The 17429-nt window shown below is 41.8% G+C and overlaps 1 protein-coding gene across 9 annotated transcripts in view; it reads left to right on the top strand.

The window, feature by feature from the left end:
* Positions 1–17429, top strand: part of FCHSD2 (FCH and double SH3 domains 2) — a 254725-nt gene that overhangs the window by 93173 nt on the left and 144123 nt on the right. Inside the window, exon 1 of one of the 9 annotated variants that reach the window (XM_065581773.1) lies at positions 1883–1901. The exons of the other annotated variants lie outside the window; for them this stretch is intronic. The gene's annotated coding sequence lies outside the window, so the exon portion shown is untranslated. Of the gene's footprint in view, positions 1–1882; positions 1902–17429 lie in introns of those variants that run through there. 9 annotated transcript variants of the gene reach the window in all.

Here is a 17429-nt window from a genome sequence, read left to right as displayed (position 1 = left end):
ATTTTAATGAAAATTATTAAAATAGTGAAAAAGACCCCATAATGTCAAAAGTGAGAAAATTACTATCTTTTTACGCTCAAGGTGGAGTCTTACTCATACATACCTAATAATTAAGCTAGAGAAGCTATAGAATCATAGAATGTCAAGGTTGGAAGGGACCTCAGGAGGTCATCTAGTCCAACCCCTTGCTCAAAGCAAGAAAAATCCCCAGACGGATTTTTGCCCCAGATCCCTAAACGGCCCCCTCAAGGATTGAACTCTTAACCCTGGGTTTAGCAGGCCAATGCTCAAACCACTGAGCTATCCCTCCCCCTCTGATGAAAACAAAACAAAAGGAAACAGAAAAGCAAAGGAAAACATACACACTTTGGACAAATAGCAAAATGCTCTGCTAGAGGTTTTTCAAGCAAAATGGGTATCCTTCAAAAAGCAAAAAAAAATAGCCTCACTGCAGCCAGTAAAAAGGAACTGTCAGGTGGAAATTTAGAAGGCTAAGAAGAATTCTGAAGAGCAACTAGCTAAAAGAGAAAAATAATTATGAAATTCTTTAATTGAATCAGAAGCAGGAAGCGTGTGAGATAATCCATAGGTCTACAAAATACACTCACGATTAAATGATTTCTTTGCCTCAGTCTTCATCACAGAATAAAGTTTGGATATTGTTGTCAGAGACTGAGGTGTCAAAAAAGAAGCTGGAACAAACTGATAAATGAAACAGCGACAAGTGACTAGAACTGGATGGCATTCAACCAAGAGTTCTGTAAAAACTTATGAATAAAGTGGCAGAGCTGTTAATGAAAGATAAGTACTCATTAAAATCTAAGACTATACTATACTGCAGGGCTGGAAGGTAGCATATGTTGTATGTATCTTTTAAAAAAGATTGCTGTGACCGTAGGAACCTACAAAGCAATGTGCCTTGCTTCAGTACGTGGTAAAATGCGTGAAAAGATAATCAAAGAGTTATTAAATGCCTAGATGAACATGATATGATGGGGACAAAGTTGCAGTTTCTGTAACTCCTAGCCAATCTATTTCAGAATCTTTAAGTTTCAACAAAATTTGAGATGAGGCTGAAAAAATTAGAACTGTTTAAAAAGGAGATTTATAGAAGGGGATGTAATAGAAGTATACAAAAATAATAAACAGTATAGAGATGGTAAACCAGAAGTTCCTATTTACCATCTCTCATAATACAAGAACAAGGAATACCCTAAAAAACTGAAACACAATAAACTTAGAAAATAAAGCACTTTTTTGATAAGTACATAATTAATCCATAAGACTCACCATAACAAAATATCATTGAGTACAAGAATTTAACAGGATTTTTAAAAGCCTGAATATTTATGTGGATCATGGGAACATCCAGTTATAATAGGATAAAAAATACAATATATAAGGATATAAACCTTCATGAAAAATTAATTGCCTATGGTAAGCAAGAAACTTCCCTTATAGACAGTTTATTCCATAACTGTCAATTAAAATGGATTCACGCGCCTTCCTCTGAAGCATCTAATGACAGCCAATGTTAGAGACATGATACTAGATTGGACAAAGCACTGGTCTGATCTAGTTTGTCAAATCCTATGTTACTACCCACAGAACTACAGAAAAATCTGCACTTTCACCCCGCTTTCTGACTGGTTGTTTAGTGAAGTTGGTAGAGAGATTTATTCTGTCTGCGTTGTGACAGTTCAACCTTAAAAAAGCTGCCTACTTTTATATGCTGCTTGTTATCTGCAGTAGCTGCTGTATGAAAATATTGTTACCCTTTTTTATTTGAACAATTTTTTCTTCTAGGATGGTCCACAGAGGTACAAATAAATTATTAAAAATCTGCTAAACAAATCATTGTAGAAGAAAAATCAGCTTCATTTTCAGTTTCCATTGCAAGGGTGAGCGGTTTATTGTTTGTTTGGGGGAGGGTGGGAGATTTGCTTTTGCTTTGTTCCACCCAAAAACAAACTGCCAAAAATCACAGGATTCCCCTATATTTGTCAGGTCTACAAAAGTCATGTTCAAAGTCATACTTTTTTCCAGAAGTACAAGCTTAATCTTTTTTTAATAGCACTACTAACAGTAGCAATTGCATTTTCAAAGACAGATCTGCACATTGGCACATCTCCATGAGCAAAAAAATGAAAACAGCTGAGATGCTAAAAACATACTGTTGCTGAATAGGGAAAACCATGTTTACATCAAAAGAAAATTGTTAAAATATTAGTGATGAGCCAAAAAAAATTATACTCTAGATAGAAGCTATATCTGTATACTGTCTCTACATGGAAACTATATCTGTATCCTGTCTCTAGATACAGATATAGGACAGGATATGAACTCTTCATCCTAACAGCCCCAGTCACAGATTTGCATCTACGTTCCAAACTCTCAATGACACGCCATCCTTAATTTAGGATTTCCTTGATTAGAGATTTCACTGTTCTCAATAACCTTTGTCCTGGTCCTGTATTGAAAAATTGCCGAATGAATATTTTTAGGAATTGTCTTGTAGACCAAGGATGAAATTCTGGCCCCAGTGGAGTCATTAGGAGTTTTGCTACTCACTTCAAAAGTGAGGCTAGGATTTCACAGCATGTGTTTAATCATCAACCTCTGATTATAGTTTTAGTTTCAATGAAATTTTCTGGACCAAATTCGGCCTGGAAGTAACAAGCTAGTGCTTTGCTCAGTCAGGCACTTTGTCCTTTCGTTATATAAGTAAGGATTCTGACTTCATTTGTGTACTGCTTTATATTTCATGTTTGATTGGTATTCTTTGGGCCCGGAGCATATTCAGTTTAAATCAATCTTAATGATAAATATTTTCATCTTTCTGATATTAAACTTCAATACTAGGATTTGATTGGTTTTGCCCTATTGTGTTTTCTTCGGAAAGACAGCAAGCCTGCTTAAGGAAACCTTTGCAAGAAGCTATGATTTATTTCATTGCCAAATGTTAAATCCTAAATTGTAACAAATAAATGGACTTGCATTTCTGCAGGGTCATTGAACACAATATCCCATTGTGTTCCCATCCTCCCTTTTTGCCCCAAGTTTACAGATTTCATCTCTAGGTCTTTTAGGAAACTAGACTGTGCTAGGGCTGGCTCTTCCATCAAAACCACACCACCACCACTTCTGCAAATGCAATAGAGAATAGCTTGTCTTATTAAATTCCTTTCACTGCATAAATGGCCAATATAGTTGGTAACTGAGTTACTGAGGAAGAATCAAAAGCAGAGTAAATTTTAATTAAATACCAATTGGCAATGTGCCCAGAAATGGGACTGTGGCGAGAGAAGATGGATGGTGAAAACTAGTAATGAAAACGGTTGTCATTGCTGCATTTCAGATGCCACGCAATGCAATTTTTTCCTGAATGTGTAAGTCTTGGAAGACCCAGGCCAAATATCTGTATCTGGTGGTGCTGCTTAAAAGTTACCTGTTGTAAGAACTTTTCATAATTTGAGAAGGAGTTATAATCCTATAATCTTCAAAGAGTAAAGCTTTCTCTTGCTAGATAGGCCACATAATCGGAGAACGATATATCCATGTGGTACAAAGAAATGTCAAAAGCTGCGTAAAGAATTCCCTTGAAAGCACAGGAGAAGAAACCATTTGAGTCCTGTTGACTTACTCTGTATATCCAAACTACCTTCTTTGAAACATTTAATTACTTCTGAATTCTCATAAAGCAGTTGAGTTTCTTAAAAACACACCCCCAAAATTGGGCTTCCCAAAGTCACCAGTGACCTCCTGCTACGTCACTCCCCTATCTTCATATTACTTGATCTGTCTGATACCTTTTACACAGCTGATCCACTCTGGTTTCTCTCTTCCTTTAGCTTGTATGACTGCTCTCTTGATTCTGCCCTACCTTGAGCATTTCATTTAATGACTTCAGATGCACACTTCCCCCCCGATCTGTTAGTGTGCACAGGGTTTTGATCTCAGTCCTAACTGTCCCCCTTCTTTGGTTAGTGTCCCAGTAGGACACATGCTCCACTTCAGGTGCGCATGTACCTCTGAAGCTCTTGATTGGAGATTTTCAACTAGCAGTGACCATTTGGCCTGCACATGTGCTCTGAGCCTCGCTGTGTCAGACACAAAGGCTATGTAGGGGCGTGTGGGCAAACTGCCCTCTTCATAGAACTGGAAGGAACCTCAAGAGGTCATCTAGTCCCATCCCCTGCACTCGTGGCAGGACTAAGTATTATCTAGACCATTCCTGACAGGTGTTTGGAGATTTTTAAGAGCAGGTTAGACAATGATGGAGACTCCACAACTTCCCTAGGCAATTTATTCCAGTGCTTAACCACCCTGATAGTTAGGAAGTTTTTCCTAATGTCCATCCTAAACCGCCCTTGCTGCAATTTAAGCCCATTGCTTCTTGTCCTATCCTCAGAGGTTAAGAAAAAAAATTTCTCTTCCTCCTCCTTGTAACAACCTTTTACATACTTGAAAACTATTATCATGTCCCCTTTGTCTTCTCTTTTCCAGACTAAACAAATCCAATTTTTTCAATCTTCCCTCATAGATCATGTTTTCTAGACCTTTAATCATTTTTGTTGCTCTTCTCTGGACTCTCTCCAATTTGTCCACATCCTTCCTGAAACTAGGGTTACCATACGTCCAGGTTTCCCCGGGGGGAATTTGTAAAAAGCTAAAAATGTCCGGGATTTCCCCTGGACGGCTATTTAAAGACCCAAAAGTGGCTGACAGGGCAGCCGCGCCGGATTGAGCCTCTTACTTGGGCCCTCTCCGGCAGCAAAAGCCCCTCCCCTGCAGCTTCAGCATGCCAGCAGCGCTGCGCGGGGCATGGGCACCAACTTTAGCTGGCGCCGGTGGGTGCTCGCGCCCCTCCCCCCCGCTCCCGGCTCCGCCCCTTCCCCAAATCCCAAGCCCTGCCTCCTCCCCCAGGTGCGCCACTTTTCCCCTACACCCCCCTCCCTCCCAGACTTTTGTGCGGCAAGCCTGGGAGGGAAGGGGGAGAAGCGGAGCGCTCAGGGGAGGTGGCAGAGTGGAGGTGAGCTGGGGCAAGGGGGCACGGGGAGGGCTGCCCACAGCAGGTAACCTGGGGGGGAGCACAGGGGAACCGCTCCCTACCCCAGCTCACTTCTGCTCCGCCTCTGCCTGCTGCCTTGAGCGCACAGCTCCGCTTCTGGCCCCCTCCCTCCTTGGCTTGCCGCACGAACAGCTGATTCGAGGGAAGCCTGCGGGGGTGGGAGCGGAGAAGCGAGGTGGTTGTGCGCTCAGGGGAGCAGGCAGAGCTGGGGTGGGGCGGGGTGGGGCAGAGAGTCAAGGGACAGGGAGCAGGGGGGTTGGATAGGGCCGGGGTTCTGTGGGGGCCTGTGAGGGGGCGGGGGTGTGGAGAGGGATCGGGGCAGTCAAGGGACAGGGAGCAGGGGGGGAGGGTTGGATGGGTTGGGGTTCTGGGGGGGCCTGTCAGGGGACAGGGGTGTGGAGAGGGATCGGGGCAGTCAAGGGACAGGGAGCAGGGGGGGAGGGTTAGATGGGTTGGGGGTTCGGGGTGGGGGCAATCAGGGGACAGGCAGCGGTTGGATAGGCATGGGAGTCCCGGGGATCTGGGGGGTGTGGGGGTGTGGATAGGAGTCAGAACAGTCAGGGGACAGGTAGGGAGTGGGGTCCTAGGGGGGCAGTTTGGGTCGGGGGGTCTCAGGAGGGGGGAGTCGGGGACAAGGATAAGGGAGGCTTAGATAGGGGGTGGGGTCTCCGGGGGTGGTTAGGAGCAGGGGTCCCGGGAGGGAGTGATCAGGGGACAAGGAGCAGGGGGGGTTGGATGGGTTGGGGGTTCTGTGGGGGGCAGTCAGGGGGCGGGAAGTGGGAGGGAATGGCTAGGGGGCGGGGCTACCCCCCCGAGTGTCCTCTTTTTTGAAAGTTCAAATATGGTAACCCTACTGAAACGTGGCGCCCAGAACTGGACACAGTACTCCAGTTGAGGCCTAATCAGAGCGGAGTAGAGTGGAAGAATTACTTCTTGTGTCTTGCTTACAACGCTTCTACTAATACATCCCAGAAGGATGTTTTGCTTTTTTTGCATCAGCATTACACTGTTGATTCATATTTAGCTTGTGGTCCACTATGACCCCAAAATCCCTTTCCCCAGTATTCGTTCCTAGGCAGTCATTTCTCATTTTGTATGTGTGCAACTGATTGTTCCTTCCTAAGTGGAGTATTTTGCATTTGTCCTTACTGAATTTCATCCTATTTACTTTAGACCATTTCTCCAGTTTATCCAGATCATTTTGAAGTTTAATCCTATCCTCAAAAGCACTTGCAACCCCTCCCAGCTTGGTATCATCCACAAACTTTATAAGTGTATTCTCTATGCCATTATTTAAATTATTGTAATTTGACCTAGTTTCCTAGATCTCCTGGTTAAGCCAGGTGGTCTCTTGTCATACTTCCTATCTTTCCAACGCAGTGAGATAGTTTGCTCTTGTGCCCTTAATAATGTCTCTTTGAAAAACTGCCAACTGTCTTCTATTGTTTTTCCCCTTAGACTTGCTTCCCATGGTCTCTTACCTACCTACTCCCTGAGTTTGCTTAAGTCAGCCTTTTTGAAATCCATGGTCTTTATTGTGCTGTTCTCTCTCCTACCATTCCTTAGAATCATGAACTCTTATCATTTCATTATCACTTTCACCCAAGCTGCCTTCCACTTTCAAATCCTCAGCCAGTTCCTCCCTATTTGTCAAAATCAAATCTAGAACAGCCTCTCCCCTAGTAGCTGTCTCCACCTTCTGAAATAAAAAATTGTCTCCAATACATTCTAAGAACTTATTGGATAATCTGTGCCCTGCTGTGTTATTTTCCCAACAGATGTCTGGGTAGTTGAAGTCCCCCATCTCTGCCAAGTCCTGTGCTTTAGATGATTGTTAGTTATTTTAAAAAATCCTCATCCACCTCTTCTTCCTGGTTAGGTGGTCTGTAGTAGACCCCTACCATGACATCACCCTTGTTTTTATCCCTTTTATTCTTACCCAGAGACTTCAACAAGGCTGTCTCCTATTTTCATCTCAACCTCAGTCCAAGTGTATATATTTTAAATATATAAGGCAACACCTCCTCCCTTTTTTCCCTGCCTGTCCTTCTTGAGCAAGCTGTACCCTTCTATACCAATATTCCAGTCATGTGTATTATCCCACCAGGTCTCTGTGATGCCAACTGTGTTACAGTTGTGTTTATTTACTAGCATTTCAAGTTCTTCCCGCTTATTCCCTATACTTGTCGCATTAGTATACAGACATCTAAGATACTGATTTGATTTCCACCACCACTCTGCCCCGTTCTGTCTTGTCTCTCCTTTATCCCTGCTATAACAGCCCTTGCTCCCCCCAAATTCCGAACCTTCTCCCAGGTCTCCATGTTCTTGACTTACCTGTGGGCTTTGATCATCTGCCCCCTTCGAACCTAGTTTAAAGTCCTCCTCCCTAGGTTAGCCAGTCTGTATCCAAATATGCTCTTTCCCTTCCTCAATAGGTGAACCCCATCTCTACTTAGCAGTCCTCCTTCCTGGAACAGCATCTCGTGGTCAAGGAAGCCGAAGTCCTCCTGGCGACACCAACTTTGCAGCCAGGCATTCACCTCCAGGATGCATCTGTCTCTGGCTGGGTCCCTACCCTTGACCAGAAGGATCGAAGAGAACACCACCTGTGCTCCCAACTCCTTCACCCTTACTCCTAGAGCCCTGTAGTCACTTCTGATCTGCTGAGGGTCATACCTTGCAGTATCATTAGTGCCCACATGGATGAGCAGCATGCGGTAGTAGGGGAGAACGGGGATGATCCTTCACAATCCCTCTGTAACGTCTTGGATACGGGCCCCTGGAGGTCTACATACCTCCTGTGATGCCATGTCAGGGTGACAGATGAGTGCCTCTGTCCCCCTCAGAAAAGAGTCACCAACCACAGCTACTCTGTTTCCTCTTAGGAGTGGTGGCTGTGATCCTCCCAGCCTTGGGGATGCATGGCTTCTCCTCCTCCTCCAGGGGTGATTCCTCTTAGCTCGTTGCCAGGGCAGTGGTTTTCCATCACCATGGTGGGTGGGTTGGGAGGAGGGGTGGAGCACTGCCTGCTGCCAGAAGTAACCAGCTGCCAGTGTCCTCCCTGTGACAGAGCCATATCCTCCTCCCCTGGTGGTGTTTCAGCAGTCCTCTGTAGCTGGATAGCTTCCTCAGTCTTTGATGTCTCCATGTGAATACTCTCGTGGAATTCCTCATGGGCACGGATGCTCCTCAGCCTAGCCACCTCCTGCTGTAGCTCTCTGACCTGCTTCCTGAGAGATTCCACCAGCAGGCACCTTTCTCACTGGATGGTCCTCCCCACCCTAGCTTTCTGAGCGTGGTAAATGCAGGCCACAGTCTCTGCAAATCCACACCAGGCTCTGGATAGAGGCATCCATGATTAGGTTGTCTGTCTGGGTGCAGGTGCAGGTGGAGGAGACAGGAGCAGCGTTGACCCCAGCGATGCGGCCCTTCCTAACCATAGAGATTATATTACAATTCCCTCCTTCAAACTCCCCTGTTTGCGATCCCTTGGTTGCTTAGTCTCTGGCTTTTAAGGCCTTCTCTCCTAGGTCAGCCCTACCCCCTCATTAATCACACAGTGGGAGGATGATCACAAGGCTGATTGAGACTGATCAAATATAATCAAGGATGATCCAGGGAACAAAGGCTCAAACAGTCCCCAGAGACACAATCCCAACTGACCCAGTAACTGAAATAACCTGAAAGAGAGAGAAACACAAACAGCCAAAAAACCTCACTCACCCCAAGGTTAGTATTCTCACCTTGATTCCTTCTCAATCACCTCAGCCTGAGACAGAGCCATAACATGTCCGCCTTGAGCGTGCCTCGACCTTTCTGTTTTTCCTTAGTGCTAAGTTACTTAGTCTGGTAGAAACTTAGTAGCTGGTAGTATAGTTAGTAGTTAGTTTGCATAGGTATTGAGGGGATTGTTTGTTCTCTGCTTGTTTTTCCCTCTAGGAAACTTGTTTACCTGGAAGGACATGTCTGGCTTGCCAGGCTTCAAACACTATCCCTCCTGCTGAGAGGCTATTCCTGTAAGCCATGGACACTCTAAACATGTCTCTTGCTTGGGGGAGTCCCTCATCTCCCAGAAGTGTAACTTCTCCTTGGTCCTCAAGTCTAGGCCAGAGAAGAAGATCAACCTAAGATTTTGCGATGGAACACTCCCTGCGATCCCTTGCCCTGTACATTTGTCCCTGGATGGATCCAGTGCCTCTTCTTGCCTCTTGTGGCAAGTGCCCCTAAGGAAGGATAGACTTTGGGGGCTTCTGAGAAGACTCCCAAAAAGAACAGCGTGGACTCACTGCAAAGAGCCAGCTCCAAAAAACACCAGGTCCCCAGATAATGTACAGTGTCCGAGGATACCATTGAGGCCAAGGATTTCACTACTAGTACTGACTAGGCCATGAAGCCCTGGAGCTCCAAGAAGAAGAAACCTGGCTCTGATAGGGTTCCAGTAACCTCTACCGGCAAGGAGAGTAAGCATAGGGCACCCAGCTGTCCATCTTCAACTACAGTGTGTTCATCATTGGTACCATCGGCTTCAGCAACCATGGCCTCTGCTGCAAAATCAGTACTGGATCCCTTTCGTACCACAGGAATTCCAATACTCTAAGGACCTTTTGGTATTGGATGAATCAGACTCTCCGCTTCTTATGGGTACCAAGCGCTTTTTTGGTATTGAGGCCCTGGTCTCCGGGCTACTATCCTCAAGCACCACAGGACTCTCCTCCGTTTTCAATGGGTGCCTCTCCATGGGATGATGTGGTGGAGGACAAGGAAGACTTTCAATCACTCTCCTCAATTTTGGTCAGGTTCTCAGCATACTACTTCAGGAATCTCTTTCCAGCTAGTCACAGGCAGTATTGAACTGGTCACCGAAGGTGGTGGAATCAATCCTGCATGCAACCTCCACTTTTGTATGGACCACAGTGGCCATACTGGGACCTTTGGGTGGCTTATTGACAGCAGTTTGCAAGACCACCGATACTGTCTCATAGGGAAATCAGGATTGTGCAACCTCCCCCTCCCCAACCAGCCCCCACACAGGACAATTTGAGAAACAGGAGGTTAGGGTGGATGAAAAAAATCACCCCCTGAAACTCCCATCTCATCTTTGATGCCCCATGAGGTGGTCATGTCTCCACCGCCTTCCATAGCTGATAACTTCAGACAATTTCAAAACCTCATTAGGAGGAAAGCTCTCACACTTCAGATTCCTCTTAAAGCGATCAAGGAGCTGCAGCATAAACTGCTGGATATCTTGCAATTAGTAACACCTTCCAGTGTGATGTTACCCATCAATGAGGCACTTCTAGATCTGGGTAACACGGTATGGCAAACATCTGCCACTATTCCATCCACAGTGCTGCTTCCTGATGTCATCTTTCCCTTCTCCAACCACATTATCTCCCCCCCCCCATTGAATCCTATTGTCTTTCTCTCCTTTACAGCATAATAATCAAGCTCCTCCCCACTAGCAAAGCTTTACATAATCTTGCCCTCATCTGCTTTATATTCATTTCTCTCTACTATCCCCTTTTCCTAGCTTCTTCACAGTCTTCTCACCTTCCTGTGCGCTGTGAGTATATCTACACAACATTTAGGAGCGAGCCTCCTGGCCTGGGTCGATATTCTTGGGTTAGTGGGGTTCACTCTAGTGCTCTAAAATTGGACTCTGAAGCCTAGGGAGTGGGAGTGAGTTTCAGAGCCTGAGCTGCAACTTCAATGCACTGTCTATACAGCTTATTTTAGAGCACTAGCATGAGTCCCACTAGCATGAGTCCGTCAATGAGGGCTGGGAGGCTCATGCCAAAATGCTGTGTAGACTTACTCTGTGTCTCATACTATCACTCTCTGCTTTTTACCTTCAGTCATGCTACTCCCTGTTCCTTGCATACAGTCTCCTCTTTAAGTAGTCTTTTCTTCTCAGGGCAGGTCTTCGCTACGGGGGGGGTGTCGATTTAAGATACGCAGATTCAGCTACACGAATAGCGTAGCTGAATTTGACCTATCGGAGCCGACTTACCCCGCTGTGAGGACGGCGGCAAAATAGATCTCCGCGGCTCCCCGTCGATGGCGCTTACTCCCACCTCCGCTGGTGGAGTAAGAGCGTCGATTCGGGGATCGATTGTCGCGTCCCGACGAGACGCGATAATTCGATCCCCGAGAGATCGATTTCTACCCGCCGATTCAGGCGGGTAGTGTAGACCTAGCCTTAGTCTCCACACTTTCCATCTCATGAGCTGTCATCCTGGGTCTGTCTTATGTTTGTCTGGTTTATTTAGATCAAGGTGGATTGATTTAAATCAGCAAGCAGGAAACCTTGATTTTAATCGTTTTAATCTTGTTTTACATTTATACGTTTTAGTTATTTTCATAAAGAAAGGTTGATTCTCATTGGCCGATAGATATTCAAATGTGCATTTGGAGCTAAATATTACCTTTACTCTAAATTTGGTACTTCTTTTTGCTAACCAGGAGGATACATTATATCTACATAAATTTAAGTAATTATAAAGCGTAACATACATGTATTCAGATTCTTAACTTTTACCTTTTTATGTGATGATAGAAAATGGTGAATGATGCATTTTTATTTACTAGATGATTAATTTTTTACTTGAAGTTTGTATCTGGCTGCATTTGAATAGAAATTGGAAATTAATTAAAAAAGCACAAATGGCATTTTTAATATTGTTTTTATTAATAAAATGACCTTCAGTATACTGGATACATAAGAAGAAAAGGTAAATTTACCAAAATATGTTTTGCATTTAAAACTGATTGATTAAATGAAAGACATATTATCTGTAGTTAGGTTTCAGAGTAGCAGCCGTGTTAGTCTGTATCTGCAAAAAGAACAGGAGTACTTGTGGCACCTTAGAGACTAACAAATTTATTAAAGCATAAGCTTTCGTGGGCTACTGCCCACTTCTTTGGATGCATATAGAGTGGAACATATATGTTCTAATAAATTTGTTAGTCTCTAAGGTGCCACAAGTACTCCTGTTCTTTTTATCTGTAGTTAGTAAACTGAACTGATTGTTTCTGCTCACCCTGTCCTTCAAGATTTTAGAACTAGTAGATTCTATTCTCTAACACTTCATTTTTTTGTAGACAGGAAGAAGAAAATATGCTTTTCTGCTTTTTCTACTCCCAATTGTTTTTTTAACTTTTAACGAATTAGTTATTGAATTGAACTCATTAAATTGAAATGAAGAAAATATTCTCTGCTACTGCTGTCAAAAGCTGGTTTAGTATGTCAGCAAACTCTGGAGATATATACATATAGATATATATAGATATAGATATATTTATTTAATTTAAATTATTGTAATAATTATAGTACATTTAGGCCTTAATATAGGTTGTCGTCATAATTCCAAAGAAATTCATTTTAGATGAAAAATGTATTTAATATAAATAACAAATTGAATTTAAATAAAATTAATTTTAAATTTTTATAACTCACCAATTTTTATTCACCCTGATTTAAATGGTAAGTGCTTCTGAGCAGGGAACATGTCTTGGTCTATGTTTGTAAAACACTATATACATATTTTATAATAGTGTGAAACCGACTGACGTTAATTAACTTACACATTGGGTTGAATTTGTTCCATTGTGTTCAGAAAAACACAATGTATTTAATAAACTAGGAGTCAAAATGAAAAATGTGAGTAAAGAAAGATTTGAGTGGAGCAGATGAGACCTGAGTACAGATTTGAAACTTACTGTAGAGGAAATAACAGGTTATTTTAAAATCTATTATCGAACCATGCTGATGTCAATATGAGTGTAGTTTATTTTGGTTCTGATTCTGTTTCAGAATCTTTTTAAAAATAGATCTGTTGCCTTTTCTTAGGAGAAATTTATTCTTGATGTGTTTGTGTAAAACAAAGTTTTAGAAAGCTAATCTGCATTTTTCCGTCATGTATATACAGTATTTTCTTCTTTCTGGCTTTGGGTATTCATGTGAACAGCATTTAAATTTGCAGAAACTTAAAATTTTAGGCACACATTGGCCAGTGTGTAAGATGCAGTACCTAATGAAGTTAGAGAAATAAAACTAAGTTATCTCTGTAATTTCCTTGCTTTTTCTCAGTTTGAAAGCTTTATTCAGATCTTTGTGTCTGGGATTAATTTGACTTGGCACACGCCAATGTCTGTCTTGCAAGACAAGATAGTTATTTACAACGAATTTCTTTTTTTTCTTTCTCCCATTGCCTTATAGTTAACATAATTTCTCTACTTTGATACAAGTAATATATGAGCAGCAAAAAATATTTTAGGAATAGCTGAGTTACCAGTAACTAACAGACATTTAGATGTGAACTGATGAATTATCCTGTTACTTATCCAAATATTTAAACCAGAAATATACTGGTATCTTGAGCCTTAGAATGATACAGAATAAGGCCATAATCTATATATTAGAATGAAAGTATTGAAGCAAGGAGCTAGAATGGAACAAGTAGAGTTTACAGGTGTACATTAATTATACACTAAATGAACTGTAGGGATTTTTGCACAACTACAAATGTACAATACATTTTTATTAGTCTTTTACGTATGCATATTATATATAATATATATATGAGAGAGAACAGACAAGGAAAGATAACCAACTGATTTGAAATTTAAAAAAAAATTCAGAAGATAAAACATCCTTTCCTAATGTTGGCTTTTCCAGTTGGCTCATAGAAAATGTATTTTCAGTCCAATCCCTTCTTTGAATTGGGCATAGTTTTGTTTCCTCCTGTCTGCTAACTTTGAGTAAAGAGCATAATTTAGAGGGAAATGTCTACAAAAAGCCAGTTTGCTTGAAACAACCTTTGTGAAGAAAGCATTTAGTGAGATTTTCAACTTTTTGGCACTGCTTTTCACTGAGGTGTGACAGACCTTAAAGTCTATGAGTATGTCTGGAACGTACAATGGCTGTTGCTGTTTTATGCAGTAGGATGCAGTCGAACTTCCAGCTAAGGAGAGCTCAGTATGTAGTAATAGTTTGATAAATCAGAATATAAAAGGGAGAATTTGGGGTTTGGCTAAAGTAATAAGGTACCTAGAAGATGGCAAGAAGAGATGGAGAACATGAGTGACGATACCAATGAGGGAGCTCTATTCTTTTTATATGTACAATACATTAAGCAAAACATTGCATATGGTCCTTTTCAGTATAATCTTCATCTTCATGACACTGCAATGAAATCTGCTAAATCTTAGTAAATGTCCCAGTTGGTCATGAGATACCAGTGGCATAGATCCCTGAAATCTATGTATGGGAAAGCTCAGCACCTTCACCAAAAATATTCCACTGTACATGTAGAAGCACTCTTTTATGTATCAAAACATCTCAGCCAGGCTGCATGAAAGTAATTTTTGACGTGTAACCTCTCCCTCAACCCCATTGTCACCACCATCAGACACTTCTCTGCCTTCAGACTCTACCATATTTTTGTCTATTTTGTTGTCAGTGTTCTTAAAACACAGACCAAGAAACCATTTCATTTGTGAAATATATTTTAAAAGTGGAAGGTACAGCCTGAGTTTCAGTAAAACCCAATTAAACAGAAACACTAATGTAATTAGGTTGAGGGAAGGTAGCAGGGCCAGCTCCAGGCATCAGCTTGCCAAGTAGGTGCCTGGGGCAGCCACTCTGGAGAGGGGCGGCACGTCCAGCTATTCGGCGGCAATTCGGCGGACGGTCCCTCACTGCTGCTTGGAGCGAAGGACCTGCCGCCGCAGATCGTGATCGTGGCTTTTTTTTTTTTTTTTTTTGCCGCTTGGGGCGGCAAAAACCCTGGAGCCGGCCCTGGAAGGTAGAGATCCTATACTAATACATTTTTCTGAGCAGTTCATATGGAAGAGCAAAATGTTACATAAATAGGTTGATTAAAATTTGGAAACGTTACTTTTTTAACCCTATTTGTATATCTGCTTAAATGACTGGAACCCATAAGAGGAGAGGCCATTCTTGATTTAGTCCTAAGAGGCGCACAGGTCTGGTCCAAGAGGTGAATATTGCCAGCTACAACAGAGCCATGCGAATGCCTGTTCTTGCTTTCAGGTGACATTGTAAACAAGAAGTGGGAAGTATTATCTCTTGCAAATGTAAACAAATGTATTTGAGCAATTGGCTGAACAAAAAGTAGAACTGAGTGGACTTGTAGGCTCTAAAGTTTTACACTGTTTTATTTTTGAGTGCAGTTATTTTTTGCACATAATTCTACATTTGTAAATTCAACTTTCATGATAGAAATTGCACTATAGTACTTTGTATTTGGTGAATTGAAATACTGTTTCTTTTATGAGTGCAAATATTTGTAATAAAAATAAGTATAAAGTGAGCACTGTACCCTTTGTATTCTTTGTTTTAATTGAAATCAATACATTTGAAAAAGTAAAAAATATCAAAAATATTTAAATAAATGGTATTCTATTATTGTTTAACAGCATTTATTAATCGTGCGATTAATCATGATTATTTTTTTAATTGCTTTACAGCCCTAATAATAAGACAGACAATATCATATTGCCTCTATATAAATCCAGGGTACACCCACATCTTGAATGCTGCGTGCAGATGTGATCGCCCCATCTCAAAAAAATAAATAAATATTGGAATTGGAAAATGTTCAGAAAAGGACGACAACAAGTGATCAGGGGCATGGAACAGCTTCCATATGAGGAGAGATTAATAAGACTGGGACTTTTCAGTTTGGAAATAGACGACTAAGGGGGGGATATGATAGAAGTCTATAAAATCATGATTGGTGTGGAGAAAGTGAATAAGGAAGTTTTATTTACTCCTTCACATAATACAAGAACTAGGGGTCACCAAATGAAATTAGTAGGCAGCAGGTTTAAAACAAACAAAAGGAAGTATTTCTTCATCCAATGCACAATCAACCTTTGGAACTCTTTGCCAGAGGATTTTGTGAAGGCCAAGACCATAACAGGGTTCAAAAAAGAACTAGATAAATTCAGGGAGGATAGGTCCATCAATGGCTATTAGCTGGGATGGGCAGGGACGGTGTCCCTTGCCTCTGTTTGCCAGAACCTGGGAATGAGAGACAGGATGGATCACTTTATGATTACCTGTTCTGTTCATTCCCTCTGGGGAACCTGGCATTGACCATTGTCAGAAGACAGGATACTGGGCTGGATGAACCTTTGGTCTGACCCAGTGTGGCCGTTCTTACGTTGTAAAGAATCAGTTATTTTCTCATAGAAGGAAATCAAGTGAGTCTGGAATTATTTCCTGTGGTAAGTTTCAGAGTAGCAGCCATGTTAGTCTGTATCCGCAAAAAGAACAGGAGTACTTGTGGCACCTTAGAGACTAACAAATTTATTAGAGCATAAGCTAGTCCACGAAAGCTTATGCTCTAATAAATTTGTTAGTCTCTAAGGTGCCACAAGTACTCCTGTTCTTTTTCCTTTGGTAAATCCATGTGGCATTACAACCCCTTTATCATTTCCTTTCATGAATTTAATTATTGTTTCCTTCACAATTTTTTCTAAAGCATTGTGTACAACTGAGGTCAGGCTAACAGGTTTGTAGCTGCCGGGATCACTTTCTTAAATATATGCACAACATTAGCTATTCTCCAGTCATTTGGGACTATCCCGGAATACATAGATTTAATAAAAATCCCTGCTACCAGACTAGCAATCTCGAGTGCTAGTTCTTTCAGTATTCTAGGATTGATATTACCCAGTCCCCCTCATTTGAGCTTTAGGCTTTTCTTCCACCTCAGGGGTAGTAATTTCCATTTCTGTACACATTTCCATCAGATGTCCTGCCTTCATGCCCATGTTCAATATTATCATACTTATTGAAAACTGAGGCAAAGTATTCATGTAGATTTGGGATTATATGTAAATTATCTTTAATATCCTTCCCATCCACACTGTATAGCAGCCCAACTGCATACTTCCCTATTCTCTATTTATTTATATAACGAAAACACCTCGTCTTATTTATTTTAATTTTCTTGGCAGGAGCTAATTCAGCTTGACTTTTAGCAATTCTCAACACATTATTCCCACATTTTCTAACCTCCAAGATGTGGCTTTTTCCCCCTGATCAATCCCTTCTTCCATTCCCTACAGACTCTCTGTTTACTCCTAATAACATTTTTGAGGTGGTTATTCATCCTGCTGAGCCCAGAGCCTTTCCCTACAAGTTTTTCCGCCTTGCTTGGGATGCTAATTCCAGATAGTTTTTGTACAGTTGATTTAAAGAAATTCCAGGCCTCCTCCTTGAGCTCTGCAGTTAAGATGATTTCTCTAAATCCCTTAATTTACCAAACCTGCCCTGTTCAAATAAAAAAAACATAGTTGATCTAGTTTTGATTATCCTTCCGTA

This window comes from Chrysemys picta, chromosome 1 (genome assembly GCF_011386835.1).
Source record: "Chrysemys picta bellii isolate R12L10 chromosome 1, ASM1138683v2, whole genome shotgun sequence".
NCBI lineage: Eukaryota > Metazoa > Chordata > Testudines > Emydidae > Chrysemys > Chrysemys picta.
Note: the sequence above shows the minus strand (reverse complement) of the source record. Positions and strands in the feature narration are given on the sequence as shown.